The sequence below is a fragment of the Sus scrofa genome, chromosome 5, assembly GCF_054392235.1.
Source record: "Sus scrofa isolate SSC_HxYL_T2T_F1_AM1 chromosome 5, Sscrofa_HxYL_maternal_Yorkshire_Landrace_v2.0, whole genome shotgun sequence".
NCBI lineage: Eukaryota > Metazoa > Chordata > Mammalia > Artiodactyla > Suidae > Sus > Sus scrofa.
The window spans coordinates 37,704,175-37,726,343 of NC_139387.1; the positions used below are offsets into that span (position 1 = coordinate 37,704,175).

General features: G+C 38.2%; 1 protein-coding gene and 2 pseudogenes across 15 annotated transcripts in view; 1 reads left to right on the forward strand and 2 right to left on the reverse strand.

Moving 5' to 3' along the window:
• FRS2 (fibroblast growth factor receptor substrate 2) overlaps positions 1–22,169 on the forward strand; it is a 127,714-nt gene that overhangs the window by 31,096 nt on the left and 74,449 nt on the right.
• Positions 9,213–9,903, reverse strand: LOC146403333 (E3 ubiquitin-protein ligase MARCHF6 pseudogene; annotated as a pseudogene).
• LOC110260580 (E3 ubiquitin-protein ligase MARCHF6 pseudogene) lies at positions 9,902–13,363 on the reverse strand (annotated as a pseudogene).

The window sequence follows — 22,169 nt, forward strand, 5'->3', positions numbered from 1 at the left end:
TTCCATTCCTGGGCATATATCTGGACAAAACTACAATTCAAAAACATACATACACCCATATGTTCATAGTGGCCAAGATATGGAAACAACCTAAATGTCCAATGACAGATGAATGGATTAAGAAGATATGGTATATATATACACAATAGAATACTGGCCATAAAAAAGAACGAAATAATGCCATTTGCAGCAACATGGATGCAACTGGAAATTCTCCTACTAAGTGAAGGAAGTCCGATACCATATACCATATACCATATACCATATGATATTGCTTTTGTGTGGAATCTAAAGTAAGGCCCAGAAGGACCTATTTACAGAACAGAAACAGACTCAGACATGGAGAACAGACTTGTGGTTGCTGGAAGTGGGGAGGGAGTGGTATGGACTGGGAGTTTGGGGTAGTTAGAGGCAAACTATTACATTTAGAATGGATGGGCAATGAGGTCCTACTGTACAGCACGGGGAACTGTGTCCAGTCTTTTGGGATAGAACATGATGGGGGACGATACGAGAAAAAGAATGTTTGTATATGTATAACTGGGTCACTTTGCTGTACAGCAGAAATTGGCACAACATGTAAATCAACTGTAATAAAAAAAATCTTGTTCAGGAATTGTAGTACTTAAAAGAATTGAATTGCTACATGCGGTGATTCAAACCCCATTCCCTTCCCATATTTTAAAGAATGGGATAAAGTGTAAATAAATGAAATACATAGCAGTGGTTGCCAGGCCATAAAATCCTGTAATGTACCTGAAGTACAGTACTGCATCCCCTAATCACCATTTGTACCAGTGATTCTGTGGGGCTGAGAGGCATTCATGACTCCCATAGAGCCAACCAACAAATCATTTTTTCTTTCTTTTTTTAATGGCCATACCTGCAGCAAATGGAAGTTCCCAGGCCAGGGATTGAATCTGAGCCACAGCTTTGACCACAGCTGCGGCAACACCTTATCCTTTAACCCACTGCACCAGGCCAGGGATCGAACCTGCCTCTCCTGCAGTGACCTGAGCTGCAGTCAGACTCTTAACACACAGCACCACAGTGGGAATGCCCCCCCCCAAACCATTTTTGAACTGTACCATGTTTAAGTTGGGAACTGCCGTAGAAGTATTTGATTCTGGCAGAAGAGAGTTGTGTTAAAAGAGAACTGGTATCTCTCATTATCTGCTCTTGAAAGTTCCTGAGTCTTTAGAAGGAATAATTACTAATATATATCTTATTGTATTACATTATGTTAGAGATTTTAAACTTATTTTGAGCAACCTTTAGATTGTGCACAACAAAGAAACGATGTAAATGTGATGTTTGTAGAAATAGGCTGTACTGCTCATCTGGAGATTTGTGTGGCTCTGAGTTTCTTCAAGCATATTGGAATTCTAAAGAATTCTAATTCTGGCTCTGCAGGGTATGGCGTAGTTGATGACACGGATAGGCTCCATCAATCTGAAAGTAAATTCCTCCTTTTAATCAATTTTATATTGGGATTTCATTGTGTTGTTTACTAAAACACCATTCTATTGTTGTTAATATGTTTGCCAGGCTATGACCATTCTTTAATGGGTGGTATCAGTGAAGGCATTTGTAAGGGCATGTATGAAACATCTGTGTATGGGGAGACATGTATCTGATTTGTATTAAAGGGAGCTTATAATGGGTGTACTTTATTGGATGCAACATCTTCAATTGATGTGGTTATTTCATTTCCTTATTCTAAGAAGCTTTGTGTTACACAATTTACTGAGATTTTCGGTTATTAACCATTCAGAAAATATTTGTTGCATATGCATGTGTGAGGCATTTTTTAATAGGTTAATAATTTTTAAAAACTGAAGTATAGCTGATTTATAACATCGTGTTAGTTTTAAGTGTGCAGCAGAGCAATTTAGTTATATATGTATTATGTATAATATGTATATTCGTTCTTTCCCAGAATCTTTCCCCTTATAAGTTACTGCAAAATATTGAGTATACAGTAGGTCGATGTTGGTTATCTGTTTTATGTATGGGAGTATGTGTATGTTAATTCCAACCTCCTAGTTTATCCTCCCCTCACCTCAAGCATTTTTAAAGTTTGAATATTCAGTGGAGAATAAGAGACATTCTTATGGATAGTGAATAAGAGACATTCTGATGAAGCTTTCATTACAGTGAATGAAACAAGTAGTAAAGAAATTATACGTCGACTGATAATGATAAATATGAAGAAAATGAAAGCAGGGCAGTTTCCAAGCAAGTTCCCTGTAATGTGACCCTGCTTGAGTTTTCAGGGAAATTTATGTTGTGTCAGGTATTGCTATTGCTAAAACATGCTGCAGTAGCAGTGTACCTCCTTTCTCTCCAAAGAATCCTTCTATTAGATGTCTTTTGCTGAGTAACAAATTATCACAAAATTAGGGTTTAAAACAATACCTATTAGCTCACAGTTCTATATGTCAGAACCCTGTATTCTCTGCTCAGGGTATCACAGGGCTGATGAAATCAAGGTGTCCGCTGGGCTCAGTTCTTGTCTGGAAGCTCTTCCAAAGCTCACTTCCAAAGCTCGTTCAGATTGTTGGCAAAACTTGGTCTTTGCAGCTGTAGGACTGAGATCCATTTCCTTACTCGCTGTCAACTGGGAGCCACTCTCTGCTCATAGAGAGGGCCTTCTGTTCTTTGCCGCATGGCCACTCCATCTTCAGAGCCAGCTATGCAGAATATCCTTCAAGTCCAGGCTTTCTCACTCTCAATCTTTTTGACTTTCCTGTCTCATTTCTAGACCCAGATTGAAAGGGTTTATGTGGTTAGCTCAGGCCTACCTGGAAAATTCCTCTTTCTAAGTCCACTTTCTTTTTTTTTTTTTTGGTCTTTTTGCCATTTCTTGGGCTGCTCCCGTGGCATATGGAGGTTCCCAGGCTCGGGGTCTAATCGGAGCTGTAGCTGCCAGCCTACACCAGAGCCACAGCAAAGCGGGATCTGAGCCGCATCTGCGACCTACACCACAGCTCACAACAACGCCAGATCTTTAACCCACTGAGCAAGGGCAGGGACCGAACCCGCAACCTCATGGTTCCTAGTCAGATTCATTAACCACTGCGCCACGACAGGGAACGCCTAAGTTCACTTTCTTAAAGTTAACCTAATCATGGGAGTGAACTCCCATCATATTCATAGTCCCAGGGATTATTATGCAAGAGCTTAAATACTAAGGAGCAGGGATCTTGGATCTTAGAACTCTGCCTGCTGCGATAGTCTCCGTTGTATGGTTGACAGTCAGTGCTGCAGTTGCCTCTGTTGTGTCAGTCCTCCTTAATACATTTATCGATGGCAAGAAATTATGACCTTCTGCCCCAATCGTAGTAAAGAGTTCCCTTTGGGCTCTGAAGAGGAGCTTGGGCAGAGGTAGGTAGTGGGAAGTGGCCAAGTGGCGGAGCAGTGTCTCTTCTCTCCCTTTTCCTAGTCAGTGCTGGGGTGAGATAGGGAATGGTGGTTCAGATACGTAATAATGAGCAATGTATCCCATAAGTTTTGATTTATATTTTAAAATATACAGGTGGTCTTAGTTACATCTAAATAAGAACACCACTTAAAAGATTTGTAGTGGAACATAAAAGTTCTTATTAGACATGGAACAATGTATCTGCCAATAACTCGACATTTCGAGGACAGATAGCATCCCATTTCCAATTTGAGATTGGGTACGAAAATATCCTAGGGCTGAGAATAGGCGTAGTAAATTGCTCCAACAAAAACCTTTTGTGAATTTATAGTGGAGGAAAAATCTTCATTGAGTATACATGGGAAGATTTTTCCTGCTTTGGTACAGTAGATGGGACCTCATATTTTATATTAATTACTCTGTATGCTTAGTTTTCAAGGCAAATTCCAAAACTGCTTTTGCACAAGAGTTTCTTTTTTTTTTCTTTTCCTTTTATTTTCATCTTGGGTTAATTAGAATCCTCCTTCCCCTTTTGTTCCAGAAGTGTTTCTTTCATTTTTCTTCTCTTATTTTTATCTTCATATTTTCTTTGATTAATGCTTTTATACTACTTTAGCCTTAAATTTTCTTCTAGTGCTTTAAAAAAATTATGAGACAGTAAAGTTATCTTCAGATGTATTTTATTTTTACTCCAGCGCTGTTTGAGTTGGCTTTTAAGACATGCTTATTTTGCATACATTTCTCTTCATGAAGAAGAGCATTAACACTTCTGGGAATTGTTTCAAAATTTAGTTTATTGTCTAATGTTAATAAGACTTCCAGAAGTCTGGTTTTTGGCCCTGTATCCCCAAAGAATATATTTGATTTTGTTGTTTTAATTCAATTCTATAACTTTTTTTTTTTGGTCTTTTTGCCTTTTCTAGGGCCACTTCTGCGGCATATGGAGGTTCCCAGGCTAGGGGTTGAATCGGAGCTATAGCCACCAGCCTACGCCAGAGCCACAGCAACTCGGGATCCGAACCACGTCTGCAACCTACACCACAGCTCACAGCAACGCCGGGTCCCCAACCCACTGAGCAAGGGCAGGGATCGAACCCGCAACCTCATGGTTCCTAGTCAGATTCGTTAACCACTGCGCCACCACGGGAACTCCTCAATTCTGTAACATTTGGTTTGATCCCAGATATTTCAAAAAATTATAATTAACTTTTAGTCTTCTAGTTCATCCAATATTTTAGAATAGTACTACAAATACAATTATGCTGATAAACTGAAAAAATACTAAGTATTCTTCAGTGGAAAGAATTTTAATAAGGTGTTAATACTGTTAACTATTTAAATATATTTAAGGAGACTGTTTAATAAATGTTAACACTATATTAAGCTATTAGATAAAACTTTAGTGGAAGCAATAAAACATTGTATAGTTTAATTTTTTGTAAGTTCTAGAAGTTTATGTAGTGGCTTTTTTTTTTTTTTTTTTACAATTATCAGTAAAATGTAGCTAAAGTTAAGTGGAGTCTAACCCAGTATCTTAGGGTATACTATTTTGTTCTCAAATATTTTGCTAGTCTGATCTGTGATCATTGATAAAGACCAATAATTTAATACATAAAAGTCTGTTCTGTGTATGAACTGTTTGTTACATCTTCAGCAAATTAAAAATAATAAATTCCTGAGTGGCTAATAAAGTACTTTAGTTAATGTTGCTATTTGTTATTGATTTTCTGAATATAATTGATAAAACACTGACCCCAACTTCTGGTTTGCTCTTGATACCCACTGTAGTTATTTTCTTGGTGATAGGTTCAGATAATTGTATCTGTCTTGACCAGGAATATGTGTGCTAAAAAAATCACATATCCAAAGGTAAGTAGCAGTAATGATCTATCCACAACTACATGGCTGCTTGGTGGAGCGATTTAAGATTATGGATATTATCAAAAAAGTCTACTAAACTGAACATGGCAAGCTGAATTGCTGAGTGAAAGAGGTCACTTAACTAGGAAATAGTTAAGTGGCAGAGCTAGGCTTAAGTTCTTGCTCCTCCAATCCAGGTAATTAGCTTTTGTACTCTGCCATAGCTGCCGTAGAGCACTGGAGGTTGTTTTTGGTTCCTTTGTGGCTCCTGTAGAACTCCTCGTACCTGCTCCTCTCAGTCACACATGAAAACACAGGTAAAAATGTTGAAAGGAAGGAGTTCTTGTGGCACAGTGTAAACAAATCAGACTAGTATCCATGAGGCTGCCAGTTCAATCCCTGGCCTTGCTCAGTGGGTTAAGGATCCCGTGTTGCTCTGAGCTATGGTGTAGGTTGCGGACATGGCTCGGATCTGGTGTTGGCTGTGGCTGTGGTGTAGGTGGGCAGCTGCAGCTCGGATTCAACCCCTAGTCTGGGAACTTCCATATGTGGCGGGTGCAGCCCTATAAAGCTAAAAAGCAAAAAAAAGCAAAAAAGGAAACTCAGTTACACCCTTTTGTATCCTGAGTAACTGGGATCAATTAATTCAGTAGTGGATTCCTGTGGAAGGAGGAGGGAGCACCTGGCTACTGCTCGGGTGTTTCAGGTGTGGGTGTAATGGCCGAGCATGAGTCTTCTGCCTTTTCATGTGGGAAAACAGAAATGAGAGAGAATGTGAGAGACAGTGGCTCCCAGATGCTAGACCAATGAGTGTTTTTCAGTTTGTGATGAATATTAATTCAGTTTAGGGTACACTAGTAATATAGATACCACTTGTAGATGTAGAAACACTAATAAGATCTTGTCAATTTAGAGAAGGGAAATTTTGGTTTAGGTGTAAAAAGTAATACTCATTTATATTTCCTGAGGAAACATAGTAAGTTTGTGACTAATAACTGTATGGCATAATAACTTGTACATTTCATACTTATATTTATTTTATAGTATTTCATTTAGATACATTATTTTTCTTCGATTTTTAATCTCTATTTAGGTAACTGTCCGCTTACAACCAAAATAATTTAGATAAAACATTGAAAAAGTTCTATATAAGAATTCCTTGGAAGTATGATTTTAGCTCTGAAGTTTGCTGACTGGGCATTACTCTCTCTCCTTCTTCCCATCAGAATGGGCTGTTGGGGAGTTCCTTTTGTGGCTCAGCAGGTTAAGAACTCGCCTAGTATCCATGAGGACACAGGTTTTATCCCTGGCCTTGCTCAGTGGGTTAAGAATCCAGTGTTGCCACAAGCTGCAGCATAGGTCAACGATACGCTTTGGATCTGGCATTGCTGTGTCTGTGGTGTAGACCAGCGACTATGGCTCCTATTTGACCCTTAGCCTGGAATCTTCCATATGCTGTGGGTGCAGCTTAAAAAAAAAAAAAAAAAGGAATAGAGGAATAGTTCTGGAATAGTAACATATCTCAATTTACTGGAAAGGCCATGGTTGTGGTTGTAAAAGTTTTGTGGTCTCAACTGAGACTGAGTTGACTCTTGTATATTATAGCACACTTAGTTTAAGATGGGCATCTTTTTTTTTTTTTTTTGTATAACATCCTTATATTTTTGGTTATAGGAAATTGAGGTTGATAATGAAGTAAGTCTAGTGTAAAATATTTAATACATAAAATAGTGTGTAGTATAATAATGGATATATTATAGGACTGTAAATTGGGAAATCTCAGCTGTCCTTAATGTAGTTTTTGTTAAAACTAGTTTTGTCAGTCTCTCATTGTGGCGATGGGATTATAACGCTTTTATTCTCCTTCAGGTAATGGCATGAGACTAATCAAAATAATACAGATATTTATTGATATACAGTTGATATATATGGTTGTTGGTTAAGATTTAAAAATTTTTTTTCTTTGTGGATAATTTCTCCTGTTTACTACTTCATTTATTTTCCCTTTTTTGGGTCAGTTCTCTTTCAGATTGCTTTCCTTTTTTGATTTTGCATACATTTGTTCCCAGTATTTCAATATGAAAAAATTCTAAGTATATAGCAAACTCTTGAGAGAGTGAAAAAGAAGACAAGACAGAGACATTGATCTTTCTCCTTTATTTCTTCAAACACTTCTCTTACCTCTTTGAGATCTAGTTCCATGCCTACTTTTTTCAAGGCAGCTGTTGTCTTCCTCTTTTCTAAATTTATCCTTTGTAGTTTATAGCCTAGTACTCAATCATTTCACTGTTTTATTTTGTTCACAAATTATTTTCATGTCTTAGTCTTGGCAACCCCACTACACCTGCCTCTTATCTCTGCTCCTGCACTGCTAAACTCAGACTCCTTGAGTGCAGGAGTCTTGTCTCTGGCATTTTTCCCTCTCATAATCTCTTAACATGTGGGCCCTCAGTGATAAATTCTTGAGGTTTTCTTTGGTTGGCTATTTCTGACTTTATTTCTTGCTTGGCTATGTGAGTATGAGTGTAAACAATGTAACATATATGATTTTAATCCTCTTAAACCTTTGTGATTTTTGAGTATTTGTAAATTTGCTGTATAGTTGATGCATGAAATTGAGCAACTAAATGGTATGATCAGTACAGTTCACTAGTACTGCTGGAAAAGCCAGCCAAGTCTCAACTTTTATCTTTATATGAAAAGGACTTTATTAATTTTTTAAAAATCATGTAGTTTCTGATGTAGTTGTTCATGGTTTTAATCTTATGCTTTGAAGTATTTTCGTTTTCTGGAATGAAGTTCTTGGTTTTGACTGTGTAGAAGAAATATGTTAATTAGATTATATTTAGTTGGTGAATTTGTGCCCACAAGAATGTGACTTTTAAAAGTTGCAAGTTGTACAGTTCTTACAGATAAGATTGTTTCCTGTTTTCTTTTACATGTTTAGTACTTTTATATATTTTTCCATGAGTAGCCTTTCAGTTTGTCCATTTGTTTCATTTGACATTTAGACTTAAATTCAATTCTGCCATCGCTGGTGCTTAAAAATGCTAGTCATTTGAAATGTCAAAATTTGGATTTGATCCAAGAGTTACAAATAATATAAGCCTTTATAGAAATATTTCCAAATATATGTATTCTTAGGGGGAAAGGAATAAATAAAATACTGTATTTATATAGTGGTTTTAAACAGTTAGGCTTTAGAATTGCTACATGTCCAAAATATTTCTCCAGTGAATTGCTTACTGTATCAGTTCATGAATTGTGCTATAAGAAAGATATTTTTTAAATTTTATTTTTTATTTATTTTATTTTTTCTTTTTTGGCCACCCCCATGGCATATGGAAGTTTCTGGGCCAGGGATTGAATCTGAGCTGGAGCTGTGACCTACAGCACAGCTGCACCAGTGCTGGATCCTTACCCTGCTGCACCATGCCAGGGATTGAACCAGTGCCTCCACAGAGACAAGCTGGATCATTAAACCACTGTGCCAGGGTGAGAAGTCCAGGTGTTTTTTGTTTGTTTGTTTGTTTGTTTGTTTCGAGTGGCAACTAGATTTAATAAATTAACGTATGTTTTGTTTAAAGATGCAGAGTTGGAGATATTTTGGGGGCACAAGCCACCCATCTCCTTGCATGGCCCTGCAGCAAACCTTTCTCTGCTCCAGAAACCGAAGATGTACAATGCACATTCTGTTTAAGGTTTAGGGTATCCAGGAGCTTCTATTTACACATAAATAAACCTCAGACATCAATGATGTCAGAAAACTCAGGAAGGCCAGCAGAGCCTTGCAGTGCTGTTCTCTGAATGCTGAGAATACAAGTTATTAAATACATTTAACTTAGAAAAAATGTTAAGAGAGCACTGGGAAAAAAATCACCAAAGAGAGAAGTCCACAAAAAAAGGACATGTGAGGGCAAAGGGAAGGTTAAGGTAGTTGAAGTAACCTCTTTATCTTGGAATTACTGTAGAGGTGGCAGAGATGCGCCTGTTTGCCTGATTTCCATTCATAGTTCAGGAGGTGTTGGCCCACAAGGTACTTGTCATTTGTAATATGTTCATAAAGGTGCTTAAACTTGCAGACCTGTGAAGATAAGTTTTCCACCAATACCACAGCCTTCAGTAAAAATGGATAAACTGCAGGTGGACCAAGTTTTGCATTTCTGCAGTAACTCTTAGTAAAGGAATGATGTCGGACACGTTGATGTAAGGTACACACAGGGAAAGCAAGAGCACAGAGATCACTGGCACTGCCATTTTCCGAATGGTATAGTGAAAGTCAGTGTTCTGGATGCCATTTGCACAAACCTGCTGAATTACATTTTTCAACCACCACTGAGGACCCTTCAGTTCGCTGCAGTGATTTTGGTGTGCAGGGTTCCAGGTGCCCAGTCCTGCAACAGGTGAAAAAGAGGAGTTTGGTCCAAGGCAACCCTCAGGAGAGGAACAAGCTCAAACAGGAGCCACAGAAGAAGCAGGACAACTCCAGCCAGCAGCACACAACTATCAAAATCTTCACATTATCATGAAGGACCACCCTTTAGCCTTCTGAAGATCATTCTGCATCCCTGTGGCATCCATGCCACCGGCAACATCACTGCCGTTATATGGCTAGTCATCATCGCTATAGAGCATGGCATTATATGGAAGAAAATTAAGCAGCAGACTCTTAATTACACATCTAGGTAGCCAAAGAACCAAGAGGACAGTGGAACTGCAGATAATCACCTTCAAAATAAATCTTTAGAGATATCTGTAGATGGGCAAGTGAATCATTTCTTGTACTGGATTGAAATTTGGATCATTCAGATTCCTTAGAAACCACAACATACTGGGTTGAAGTACCAAAAACAGAATGAAGGAGGCAAAGAAGAACACAGATACCATTCCCACTAGTCAGTGCACAAACATGGTAGTTTCTGAAGCCAACTAAAAACTCAGTTCTTGATCCTTCAGAGTAACATCAAACATTTCCAGGGAACAGATATCCAGCCACCAGCCACCAACCACAAATGAGAGGGAACACTCCCAATTTCTACCACCAACAAAGAGACCTTAGCAACAATATAGCAGACTCCAAGCAAGCTATGAGACCTATGAAATTTAACAAGAGTTGCCAAGCCGTGACAAATCGTTATTGCTAGAAGTATATACCCAGTTCTGGTTGTGATTAGGCCTTCAAAATGAGATGCTTGGATATAGTCTTCAAATCTCAAACCAACAAGGGAGAAATGACCAGTGTGCTAAGGGCAATAACACAAAGAGAGGAATGAACAGTGTGTTTAAAGATGCCCCCCAGAAGACATGCAGAAAAAGAAGTGGTCTGTCAAGTTCCAGAGTTCTTTTCCATGTGAGCCCTTGGCAGCTTGGTCCCATTCTACAGCATTCCAGTTCATGTTGTCCTGGGTCCCGTTGTCAGCATTAGCTACATCTTCTTCCTCCTTGTTTTCCTCCTCCTCCTCCTCCTCCTCTTCTGTCTTGTCATCCTGGACATCAGGGTTTCCCCCCACAACTGTGTTCTCAGCTGGTGGGTTAGCAGGCTGGTCGGGGGCAACATTTTCAGCACCATTTCCTCCCATTGGAGCCTCGTTTTGATGATGCCCAGCAGCGTTCAAGGGCAGGGCAGCATATTGACCTCAGTATTACTGAATTACAGAAAGTTAACATAATAGTTTGGGGGGTTCCCACTGTAATGCAGTGGGTTAAGGTTCCAGTGTTGTCTCTCTCTGCAGCAGTGTGGGTTTGATACCTGGCCCAGTGCAGTGGGTTAAGGATCCCACATTGTAGCAACTGTGGCATAGGTTGCAGCTGCGGCTTGGATTTGGTTCCTGGCCCAGGAACTTCCATATGCCGTGGGTGGGGCCAAAAAACCAAAAACATCAAAGTTTGAAAAGAATCATGTATCATCAATTTAGACAATTTGAGATCTTTTTAATAATATTATGACAATCTTCTTTGCCTCTGTAAGTTAAATTCTTATTTATTTTAAAATGAAAGTGATCTTTGTACATAATATAGTTTTAAAAGTCAGATAGTATTCAAGGTTTATAAAAACACCAGGACTCCGTCTCTCCTCATCTCACCTCCAATTCCCAGCCTTTAGAGGCAGTCAGTTTCAGTTCTTGCAGCTATTCTTACTTGCCTTTATTTTTCAAAGTCAGTTCTGATTTTCGTTGGCTTTTCATTTCAGATGGTAGCTACTCACTTCCTTCTAAGAAAAATGAGTATTAGTCATCTTATTCTCTCTGCTGCCTGCAAACATTTATACATATTTCCCTTTCTCTCATCTTCCTTTTATAGGATATCAGATTGGGGGGGTAAATTCTTTAGTATTTAGATTACTATGACTATGCGGATTTTTTCACACCTCTATCACAAAATTCACTATGATTGTATTTCCTTTCTTGTCCAACTTACTGTTTTCTCAAATAATTATGTGAGTTTGAAACTTTATGTACTTTGTGCCTGTTTAATTCAGTCTTAATTCTCTGACAAATATGAAACACCTTTTAGTATGGTTGGACATATCAGGTAATTTGTCAGTTCCTTTTTCTTCTTGGAGACAGCCTTCTGTCTCCTCTTTGGAATACGGACTTTCAAATAGTTTTCTTGCTTTTCAGTAATCATTTTGTTTTGCTTTCAATTTTGACTTGTGTTCCAAAGATCAGGGTCTCTGGACCACCCTCTCCAGAGATGGGGAGAAGATTGGTTTATGAGGTGAGGCCACTAAAGTGAACCTTTCTTCCACCAGTCATCTTGTTTCTAGCCACACCTTGGTTTTTGTCTGCATCATGCTTCCAATACCTGAATCTCTCTAGCATGAGTCAACTTGCTGCTGCTTTCTTTTTTTTGTGGTGGTGGTAATTGGTAAAATACATGTAACATAAAATTTACCATTATAACCGTTTTAAAGTATACAATTCAGTGTCATTAAAGAGAGTCTCATTGTTAGGTAGCAGTGGTCACCATTGTCTGTCAATCTCCAGAACTTTTACATCATCCCCACCTGACACTCTGTACCTGTGAAACAGTAATTGCCCATTTAGCAACTACCTCGCCCACTAGCAACCATTATTCTACTTTCTGTGTTTATCAGCTTGCATCTTGATGGCTTCTTCTCTCAGGTTTAAATTCTAGCTTTCTTAGTCTATTGAGGTTAGTTATCTCTTTTTTCCCTTTCTGGTTTCCACAGTATTGTTGACTTCTCTCATTTACTGTTTTGTCTTTTCCCATTCTCTCATCCTTATAGGTTTTATACTTCTAAAAATCCCTTTAGCTTTTTAAGGTGAGGTTTCAGGGAGGAGTCAGGGTCAGTCATGCTTAACTGAAGGTCTGTTTTCCCTCCAACATTCCTTATTATTTTTTAAATTTAGTTCTTTTAAAAATTAGGAATGTCACTGTAAACCGACTATTAATGGAAAAAGTAAAAATCATTTACAAAATTAGGGATTTAAGTATAGGTATATCAAACAAATAAAGGCAGTTTTGTAGCTATATTGGCTATAAAATTAAGCTTTATAAATAGGCTCCTTCTTATTGCTGGTTGCCATTGTGTTGACAGTGGTTTGACCACTCAGACATATTGTATGTAACCCCATACTCCCCTCCAGCAAACCTAAGATGGTTCTGCTGGGCTGAGACGTGTTCTGTGCTACTGCACTGGTTTTCATAGCAGTGAGAACCTGGCCCTTCTGTGGGGAGGGATCTGGGGAGACAGACTACAAATTTCTGTAGAAGTCTGTGATTCAAAGTGCACTTGAGGTATTTCCTCCTCTGTGTAACTAACTCCTCTGAGTGCCCCAGGCAGAGTTAATTACTCTTTCTGTGTCATGACCCAATTGAATAATTCTGTTTTTTCTCACCAGGTTAGATCTGTTTGTTTGTACTAGATATCTACCCTTATGCTGATCTGTCTCCATCTTTCTTAGACCTAGTGTTTCCCAAGGTTTGGAGAATACCCCACAATTTGATACAGTTTTTGGCCCACAAAGATAATAAATAATTACTTGTTAAATGAATAAGTAATCCACCTGGATTGATTGAATTTGATTTTCTGTTTTCTGGTAAGCGTACTGTCATTGTGCTCTGTATCACTAGTATCCATGGAAAACTAAGTGCTTTTTTCTTATTACTGGGAGTCAATTCTGTATAGTAATTAGAAGTGTGGCCAGAATGCCAGAGTTTAAGCAAGTTTCTGATTGCTCTCTGTTTCAGTTTCTTTACTTATAGAGATAATAATAATATCATGTAAAGATTAAATTAATACGTCTAAAGTGCTAGATGTGCCAGCTGGCAGATTGTTTTGTAGTCAATCTTCATCTTTATGGGGACATCTCTATGGGGACATTGATATTGTCATTATATCATAATATCATTAGAACTTGATAATAGATGATGATTTTTGATAGAAAGTCAAAGTAAAATAACAAATCTGGTTACTATTTAGCTCTCTGAATTTTCTATATGAACATGTTCAGAACTGATTTCCATGGACAGTAGCAGATTAAGGTATATAGATAATAAACTGGAAAAAATAATGTCTGCAGTGTGTTACATACCTACTAAAATATTATATTTTTAAAATATACTATAAGATATCCAATGTCTTTTATTTTTTGTCTTTTTCTAGGCCCGCTCCTGAGGCATATGGAGGTTCCCAGGCTAGGGGTCTAATTGGGGCTGTAGCTGCCGGCCTACGCCAGAGCCACAGCAACTCGGGATCCGAGCCGCGTTTGCAACCTACACCGCAGCTCACGGCAACGCTGGATCCTTAACCCACTAAGCAAGGCCAGGGATCAAACCACAACCTCATGGTTCCTAGTCGGATTAGTTAACCACTGAGCCATGACGGGAACTCCCTCCAGTGTCTTTTAAACACATGGAAATACTGAACAGCAGTGTTAATATTCATGTTCTTCTCACCCTAGAAAGAATTTTATGTAGCTCATTGATGAATTTGATAGTTGGCATAATTGTCTTCCAATTTGGGAGCCTGCTCTATTTCTTTTTTTTTTTTTTTTTTGCTATTTCTTGGGCCGCTCCCGCGGCATATGGAGGTTCCCAGGCTAGGGGTCTAATTGGAGCCGTAGCCACCAGCCTGCGCCAGAGCCACAGCAACGCAGGATCTGAGCCGCATCTGCAACCTACACCACAGCTCACGGCAACGCCGGATCGTTAACCCACTGAGCAAGGGCAGGGACCGAACCTGCAACCTCATGGTTCCTAGTCGGATTGGTTAACCACTGCGCCACGACGGGAACTCCCTATTTCTTTCTTCAGAGATTGTGCTAAGGGAAGAGAAACTTCCACTCATTCAGCAGTCATGAAACGCTATATACGTGCCTAGGCATTGTGGATAAGGGAGAATAACGCACAGTCGTTTTTCTTAAGGAGCTATATAATCTATTCATCATTCAGTTATATTAAAATCAGATGTTCTGGCAGAATATATTCACATGCCTTGACCCAGAGTTCCATTTGTAATGCTTTATAAATGGAATAAAATGTGCACAGAGATTTATGTACAAGGCGTTCATTAAAATATTAATTATAGAGGCAATAAAAAAGATAGGAATTTTGATACATCCATTATATTTTCCAGACTTTCAGTTAGAAACAGGCTATTACTTAAATTATCAAACTTTAATTTTAAGAAATCTGTTCTGATAGATTTACATAGGAGGATAGATAGATGTAGGTGAGTTGAATAGCCGGATCCGTTAAAAGGAGTTAGGTAAAGTACACAGGTCCATGTTAGAGCCCCAGTTCCACCACTGATTGTGTGTATGACTCTGTCAAGTTAGTTGTTTAAAATTCTGTAAACCTCAGCTTTTTCTTATCTACACACTGTGTATAATGTTAGTAATTTTGAAGTTTTTTTGAGGACTAAGTGAAACAGTATTTGTAACCTTAAAAATGAAGGAAGTATCTCAGTAAATGTTTGTGGCTCTTGCTATTATTGTTTTTCCATACACTCATTCCCTCCTTCTCCATAATCTTCCTCCACTCAATCTAAACCAGAAATGGCAATATTTTGTTTGGTCTGATAATTCCTATTGCTTTGTAATAGCCATCTCGAGGTTTGGAGCCCTTTGCCAATCTCTACAGAGCTGTCACCTGTTGTTTGTGTCAGCCAGTTTTTTGAAAAGGGGGAAATAGCAGTAAGTGTGCCTTGAGTTTTCCATTGTTTGCTATACACCTTCTTTGTCTCTTTGTGCACATATCTTCTCCCTGTTCTCTTGAGTTTCCTGTACTTTTTGTTCTTGCACGTTATTTTGATGGGGAGTCTCTTAGCTGCTGCTGCTGCTTTTTTTTTTACACTGTTTTGGCTGTTAACTGTTGTTTCATAGCATAAATAACTCTTCATAGCAGGGTAGTAATCCAGAGCTAGCCTTAGTTCTTTAGCCTTGGATCTCCTTTGCCTCTCATGAAATGTTAATATAGCTAGTTTTTTAGGCTGACTTGGACATGTCTCATTTAAAGAAGAGTTTGATTTTGTGTTAATTTTTTCTTCTTACTCCCCTGAGTAGAAAGCTCCTGGTATGTTTAGTATAAGGAAACCAAATACAAAGGAACCTTTCCATAATGTATTATGGTGTCGTTTCAGGGACGGTAGATTATAACTAGAAAAAAATATTTTATTGTTGTTAAGTGGCATACATTTTAAATTCGTAGTGTTTAGTGTGAGTTATATTCTGATGGCATCCAAGAAGTTACAACCAATAAATTATAACTGGTAAGCACATAGGCAAAAATGATTTTACACATCTTGGGAGTTACTTATGGACACTATGAAAAGATTTTACCTTTCTTCATGATTTTTTTTTTTTTTTATGTTGATAAGTCCAGGGTATTTATAAATTACCATAAATCAGAACTCTATTAAAAAGAGTATTAACAGTTGAATTTTAAAATTACTTATCTTAGATTTAGTAATCTTTTTGTTATTTTAAATCTAGGAATTAATACCACACGATATACAATTAACTTCATTTTGACGCTCTTTGAAGGAAAAGCTGAAGATGTTTTAATGACATCACTCAGTTAGGAATCAGAAGATAGGTTTCTTGGGTCAGTGGCTTCTGCCCTTTAACATGGCTCTAATATATGATTGTCATAAGCCCTGACATTCTATGGCCTTTTTTTTTCTTTCACAGATCTTTGCCAAAACTCAGGTTATTTTTCTGCTGAATTTTTAATATGTTAGGTATAGATTAGATGTCAGTATACATTTTTAAATGCTTGATTCTTTTTTTTCTAAATTTTAATCTGAAAAGACCATCACTTTTTTTTTAAAAAAGCGATGTTTAATTTTGTTTAGGTTGCTCTTTTATTCATTAAAACACTGTTTCAACTCTATGTGGTAACTATCTTCTGAGGTTAAAAAAAACCACTTTGCCCCCCAGTTTCACACTCTCTACAAACCTTATATTACATTTATATTGACAAGTAATAAAGTTAATGGATTTGAGCTTTACCATTCTAAACAGTGGAAAAAGCATTATTGAACTATAAAATTGCTATGTAGAGAGATCTGGCAGAGGAAGAGGAGTGTGTTTTCTTTTTCCTTTTTTTTTTTGGCCACACACCAGGGATTGAATCCGGGCCACAGCAGTGAAAGGGCCAAGTCCTAACCACTCGACCACCAGGGAACCGAGGAGTGTGTTTTACATACAGAAAAATCAGCATGTGGTAATCAGGCACTGACTTGCTCTGCTAAGAGAGAATCTGTTATACAGATATTTTACTGAGTTATTTGTTAAAACAGAATAGGAATATTTAAGGCCTTTTGATAATAGTTTAAAATTTTTTGACCTTAAAGTAACCCTTAGGAAGAGGAGGGACTTCTATGTTATAGAACTCAAGTGCAAAAGCTCTTGCTGGGTAAAAAGCTGTTGGGAATACATTGAGAATGGTTTCAGGCATGTTGGGATAATTTCTGTGACCTCAGTGAGACTCCTTGCATATATAGGTATTTTCCTGTGTTGTCACTTCTCCTCGACTGTGTTCCTTTGAAGTAAATCTAAAATTGATTAGATGTTTCTCATATTCTAAATTAAGAAAATCATTATCCAAAATTTATAAAAATAAGATTTCCAGGACCTCACAGGATAAATCCATTGGTTGAAAGTGAACATTACTTTTTATATTTCTTTGGGGAGATTATTAGAGAACAGGCTTGTGGTTGCTAAGGGCTAGGGGAAAGGGACAGGGATGGACTGGGAGTTACTACTAACATTTAGAATGGATAAGCAGTGAGGTCCTATTGTGTATTGGCAGGAACTATATCCAGTCTCTTGGGAAGGACCATGATGGAAGATAATATAAGAAAAAGAATATGTATATATATGACTGGGCCACCTTGTGTATAGCAGAAATTGGTACAACAGTGTAAATCAATTATACTTTAATAAAAAAATTAAAATAGAGTCTTTTTTGCCCCTGTGGGGGTGGGGCAGGTGAGAATGGATGTTACCCCTACCTGATGTGTCAGTCAGAATTCTTGGTGGCAGTAAAAACCAATTAAAGCATATCATGTATTTTAAAAGGATACTGGATAAAGCTCAGTGGCTCATCAAATTGTTTTGAGAGTTGAGAGAACTGCATTAGGGCTAAGCGGCTAGAAACAATGCCCAAAATCACATTGCACAATGATTCCCATGAGGATGTTAGTACCATCTAGAGACAGACTGACAGACGCCACAGCCTGCCCCAGTGGCACTGCTAGCCCTGGATAACTCTTAAGTGCTGCCACCTCTGCCCTAGACTTGACCTTCCTACATTTGCTCTACTGTTAGTATGAGAGAATTCCTTCTGGTCTCTTTTTCTCTTGCTCATTAATTGCCCATTCCTACTCTGGGCTGGGAAAGTGTGTTTGGCAGAGCTCATGTCCTGGATGTATAGGACATGCAGAAAAGTGTCAAACTTTTTGAAATCATAAGATGGTATGAAGTTCTCAAATTTTATTTTTTTTTTTTGGCTTCAATGAATTTTATTACAGTTACAGTTGTACAGTGATCATCACAACCCAATTTTACAGCACTAGTTCTTAAATTTTAGATGTGGAAAACTCTGTGACCTCCTGAAATTATAAGGTAGGAAAGTTCCCAAACTTAGGAAGTTCAGGTGCTAGGCAGACAAAAAGACATGGGCTGAGCCCTCACTATGTTCTAGGCACCATGCTTACTGTCTTACAAGCATTGTTGCAGGCCATGCTCACAATGTTAGAAATGAGGTAATAGGCCAAGAGAGAGTAGGTAGCCTGTCCAAGATCATACAGTTCGTCAGTGCAGAGTTGGGACCAACTCAAAGCGGATTCCAAAGCCTGTGCTCGTAAGTGCTCTATTAAACTGACTTTTTAATCTATATATACATATTTCCTTTCCCCAGTATATTTAACTCAAAATCATATAAATAAATCTGTTAGATTAACTCTACTAAGTTTATTAAAATCATATGTATGGTATGTCTATCTATTTAGGCATTTTAAAGGAAATGGCTTTTAATTTTATCTGTTTTCAATCAAATGATTTTTTTATTTTTTTCATTTTGTGGCTATTATTCTAATTCACTTTGCCACAGGCTACAGTCTGATAAAATGCTTTCTTTCTGAGTATCAGTGCTTAGAAGCCAGTTATTGAATGTAAGAGAGGTCATTAAGGAGGAGAGGGGACATACAGTGACCAAGTCTGAGGCAGGGAGGGAGAAACATCTCTCTCTCACACACACACACACACACACACACAGCTCTGGGTGAGGGAGAGACAAAGACAAATGTACATGGAAGGACTGGTGGGACACACACATGTTGTTTTACAAGCAGCATCCTTTATATCCTTTGTTATTTGTATTGGTAGGTTGAAAAACAGTGAAACCTCTTCTGCTTTAAGAAAGTCATTGAGACCTTTTTTTTTTTTTAAGTTAGAACCAATACTTTCTTTAAAACTTAAGTTTTAAGCCTCTACCAGGGGCATTTTATTTATTTATTATTTTTGGTTTTTTCTTTTTACAGCCATACCTGGGACATACGGAAATTCCTGGGCCAAAGGTTGAATCAGAGCAGCAGCTGTGGTCTACGCCACAGCCATGACAACACCAGATCATTAATTTACTGAGCAAGGCCAGGGATCACATGTGCATCCTCACTGAGACAATGTCAGATCCTTAGCCTGCTGAGCCAGAACAGGGACTCCAGTTTGCATTTTAAATTTATACACTTGTGCCTTTGGGACTAAATGGGCAGCTGTAATTGTTGTGAAATTGAGTAGATCAAGAGCCCTTCCACACACATATTCTTGTAGACAATCTAAATGTGAGTTGGGTGCTAGAGAAAATACTTCATGTAAAGTAAATTCCATGAAATCAGTGATTTTTGTTCTCTTTAAGTAATGCATTTTTTTTTTTTCTTTTTTTTAGGGCCACACCCATGGCATGTGGAGGTTCCAGGCTAGGGGTCTAATTGGAGCTACAGCTGCTAGCCTACGCCACAGCAATGCCAGCTCCGAGCGATGTCTGTGACCTACACCACAGCTCATGGCAACGCCAGATCCTTAACCCACTGAGCAAGGCCAGGGATCGAACCCTCAACCTCATGGTTCCTAGTCGGACTCATTCCCACTGCGCCACGATGGGAACTCCAAGTAATGCATTTTTAATATTAAATATACTATGCTTTTTGTCCTTATTCTCACTGGATCTCTCCTAGAATATAAATTTAAATTTCAGAACTCTTATTTCTCTATGAATTTTTTGGTTTTGGTCCAGTGCAGGCTGTATACAATGGATTTTTATATAAATGCAGTTGATGTTATATATGTACTCTGCTATTACACTACCTTGAGATTTACTCCTCTTTTATGAACTACTCTAGTGGACCAGCGATCCTCACATGGGCAGTAGTCTTTTTTTTTTTTTTGTCTTTTTGCCTTTTCTAGGGCCGCTCCCCCAACATATAGAGGTTCCCAGGCTAGGGATCCAATCGGAGCCGCAGCCGCCAGCCCACACCAGAGCCACAGCAATGCAGGATCCGAGCCGCGTCTGCGGCCTACACCACAGCTCACGGCAACGCCAGATCCTTAACCCACTGAGCAAGGCCAGGAATCGAACTCGCAACCCCGTGGTTTCTAGTCGGATTTGTTAACCACTGCGCCACGACGGGAACTCCTGGGCACTAGTCCTTTTAATTAAGCTACCAAGTCAGAATCAGGATGTTGGCATGTACACAGTTTCTTAGCTTTATGAACATTAGCTAATGGTGAATTTAATTAGTCATCCAAGTAAGAAATGCCATACTAGGCCAGAACAGTGTACCATCCGGCACAGACTGTCCTAAAGGTGTGTAGCAAGGGATCAGATTACTTATTAGGATTCCGTCATCTCTGAAGGATACATAGGCCATTTCTAATTTCCCTTAACTTATATATTGTACTCAGAATTCACACATTCATTTAAACTCTTCAACATGACATATGCTATGTATGTATTAAACTCAAACACCTATTTTAGATTGGTTGGAATGGGTAATTCTAGGGTAAAATAATGTGAACCTGAGTTCTTTCCTTGCTCATAAGGTGCTTTCAGTTTCTTCACCCTGTAAAATATAACATGATTTCACAGGTTCTTTTTTTCCTCTACTCTTAAAAATTCTGTTCTGTTATTTCTAATACTGCAAATTTATGAGGTTTGTCTTTCTCACCCTCCCTTCTTACCATTTTTTTTCTCTACATGCCATTTAAATGTAGAATCCTAAGCAATGTCTTTATGTATAATGAAGGAGGACTAAGTTATAGAGGGCCACTGAAATCCTTTGAATTATCTGATGGGTGTAACTGAACGTTTTGTGGATTTTAGGAGAAATAGTATTTCATAGCTGTGGTTCAGAGCCAACAAATATAGCCTATATTGAGTGCTTTGGGATAAGGATTTGCTGAAGACTCTTTGATGAGATATGAATTCTACTTTCATTTTGCTGGAAACTGATTGAAGGCATTGATCATTCCTTTTTTCATTGTCCTTTGTACAGTGCCTATTATGAGAAATTCAAGTTCGATTGTGGGGAAAATTTTTAATCTATTACATTGCTGAAAAATGTTTAGAGCCTACCAAAACTACTAAAGAGTGGAGATAGTATTTTCCTTTTAGCAGCTAAAGGAGGAATTTAGGAAAAAATTGTAACTCTTCTAGTGCCACTTTTATTTTTCGAAGTTATTGATTATCCCTTCAAAAATAAAAGAGCTGAAGTGAGCTTTTTAGAAGTTGTTTCCACTTTTGAGGAAGTTAATGCCAGTTAGATGACAGTCTGGGACACATGCATGTGACGACAGCATCTTCAAGAGGAGACTATCAAATACCGAAGTCATTTGGTATTCAAGAAACTCAAGTTCCTAGAATAAAAATCAAAGTAAATCTGCTTTAATAAGCAAGCTATTCTCCATATGGTTTATTTTATTGTGTGTTGTATTAAAATTCATGTAAAGTAGTCAAACTCCAGGCCCTGTGATATTTAGATTTGTATGTTTCTCTTTGAAGACAGAAGAAAACTAACCCAGGAAGTAATTTACCTTAATATTAAGATGTTATGTTACTTTTTTTTTTTTTTTTGCTTTTTAGGGCCCCACCTGCGGCATATGGAAGTTCCCAGGCCTAGGGCTCAAATCAGAGCTGCGTCTGTGACCTACACCACAGCTCTTGGCAATGCTGAATCCTCTACCCACTGAGCGAGGCCAGGGATCAAATCCACATCCTCATGGATACTAGTCAGATTTGTTTCCAGTGCACCACGATGGGAACTCCTGCTATTTCTTATTAAATACATTTTATTGCCATGGGCAGAATGTGAGTAGCATGTTTGTATATAAAACAAAAGTTTGAAGAGTAACAATTATTC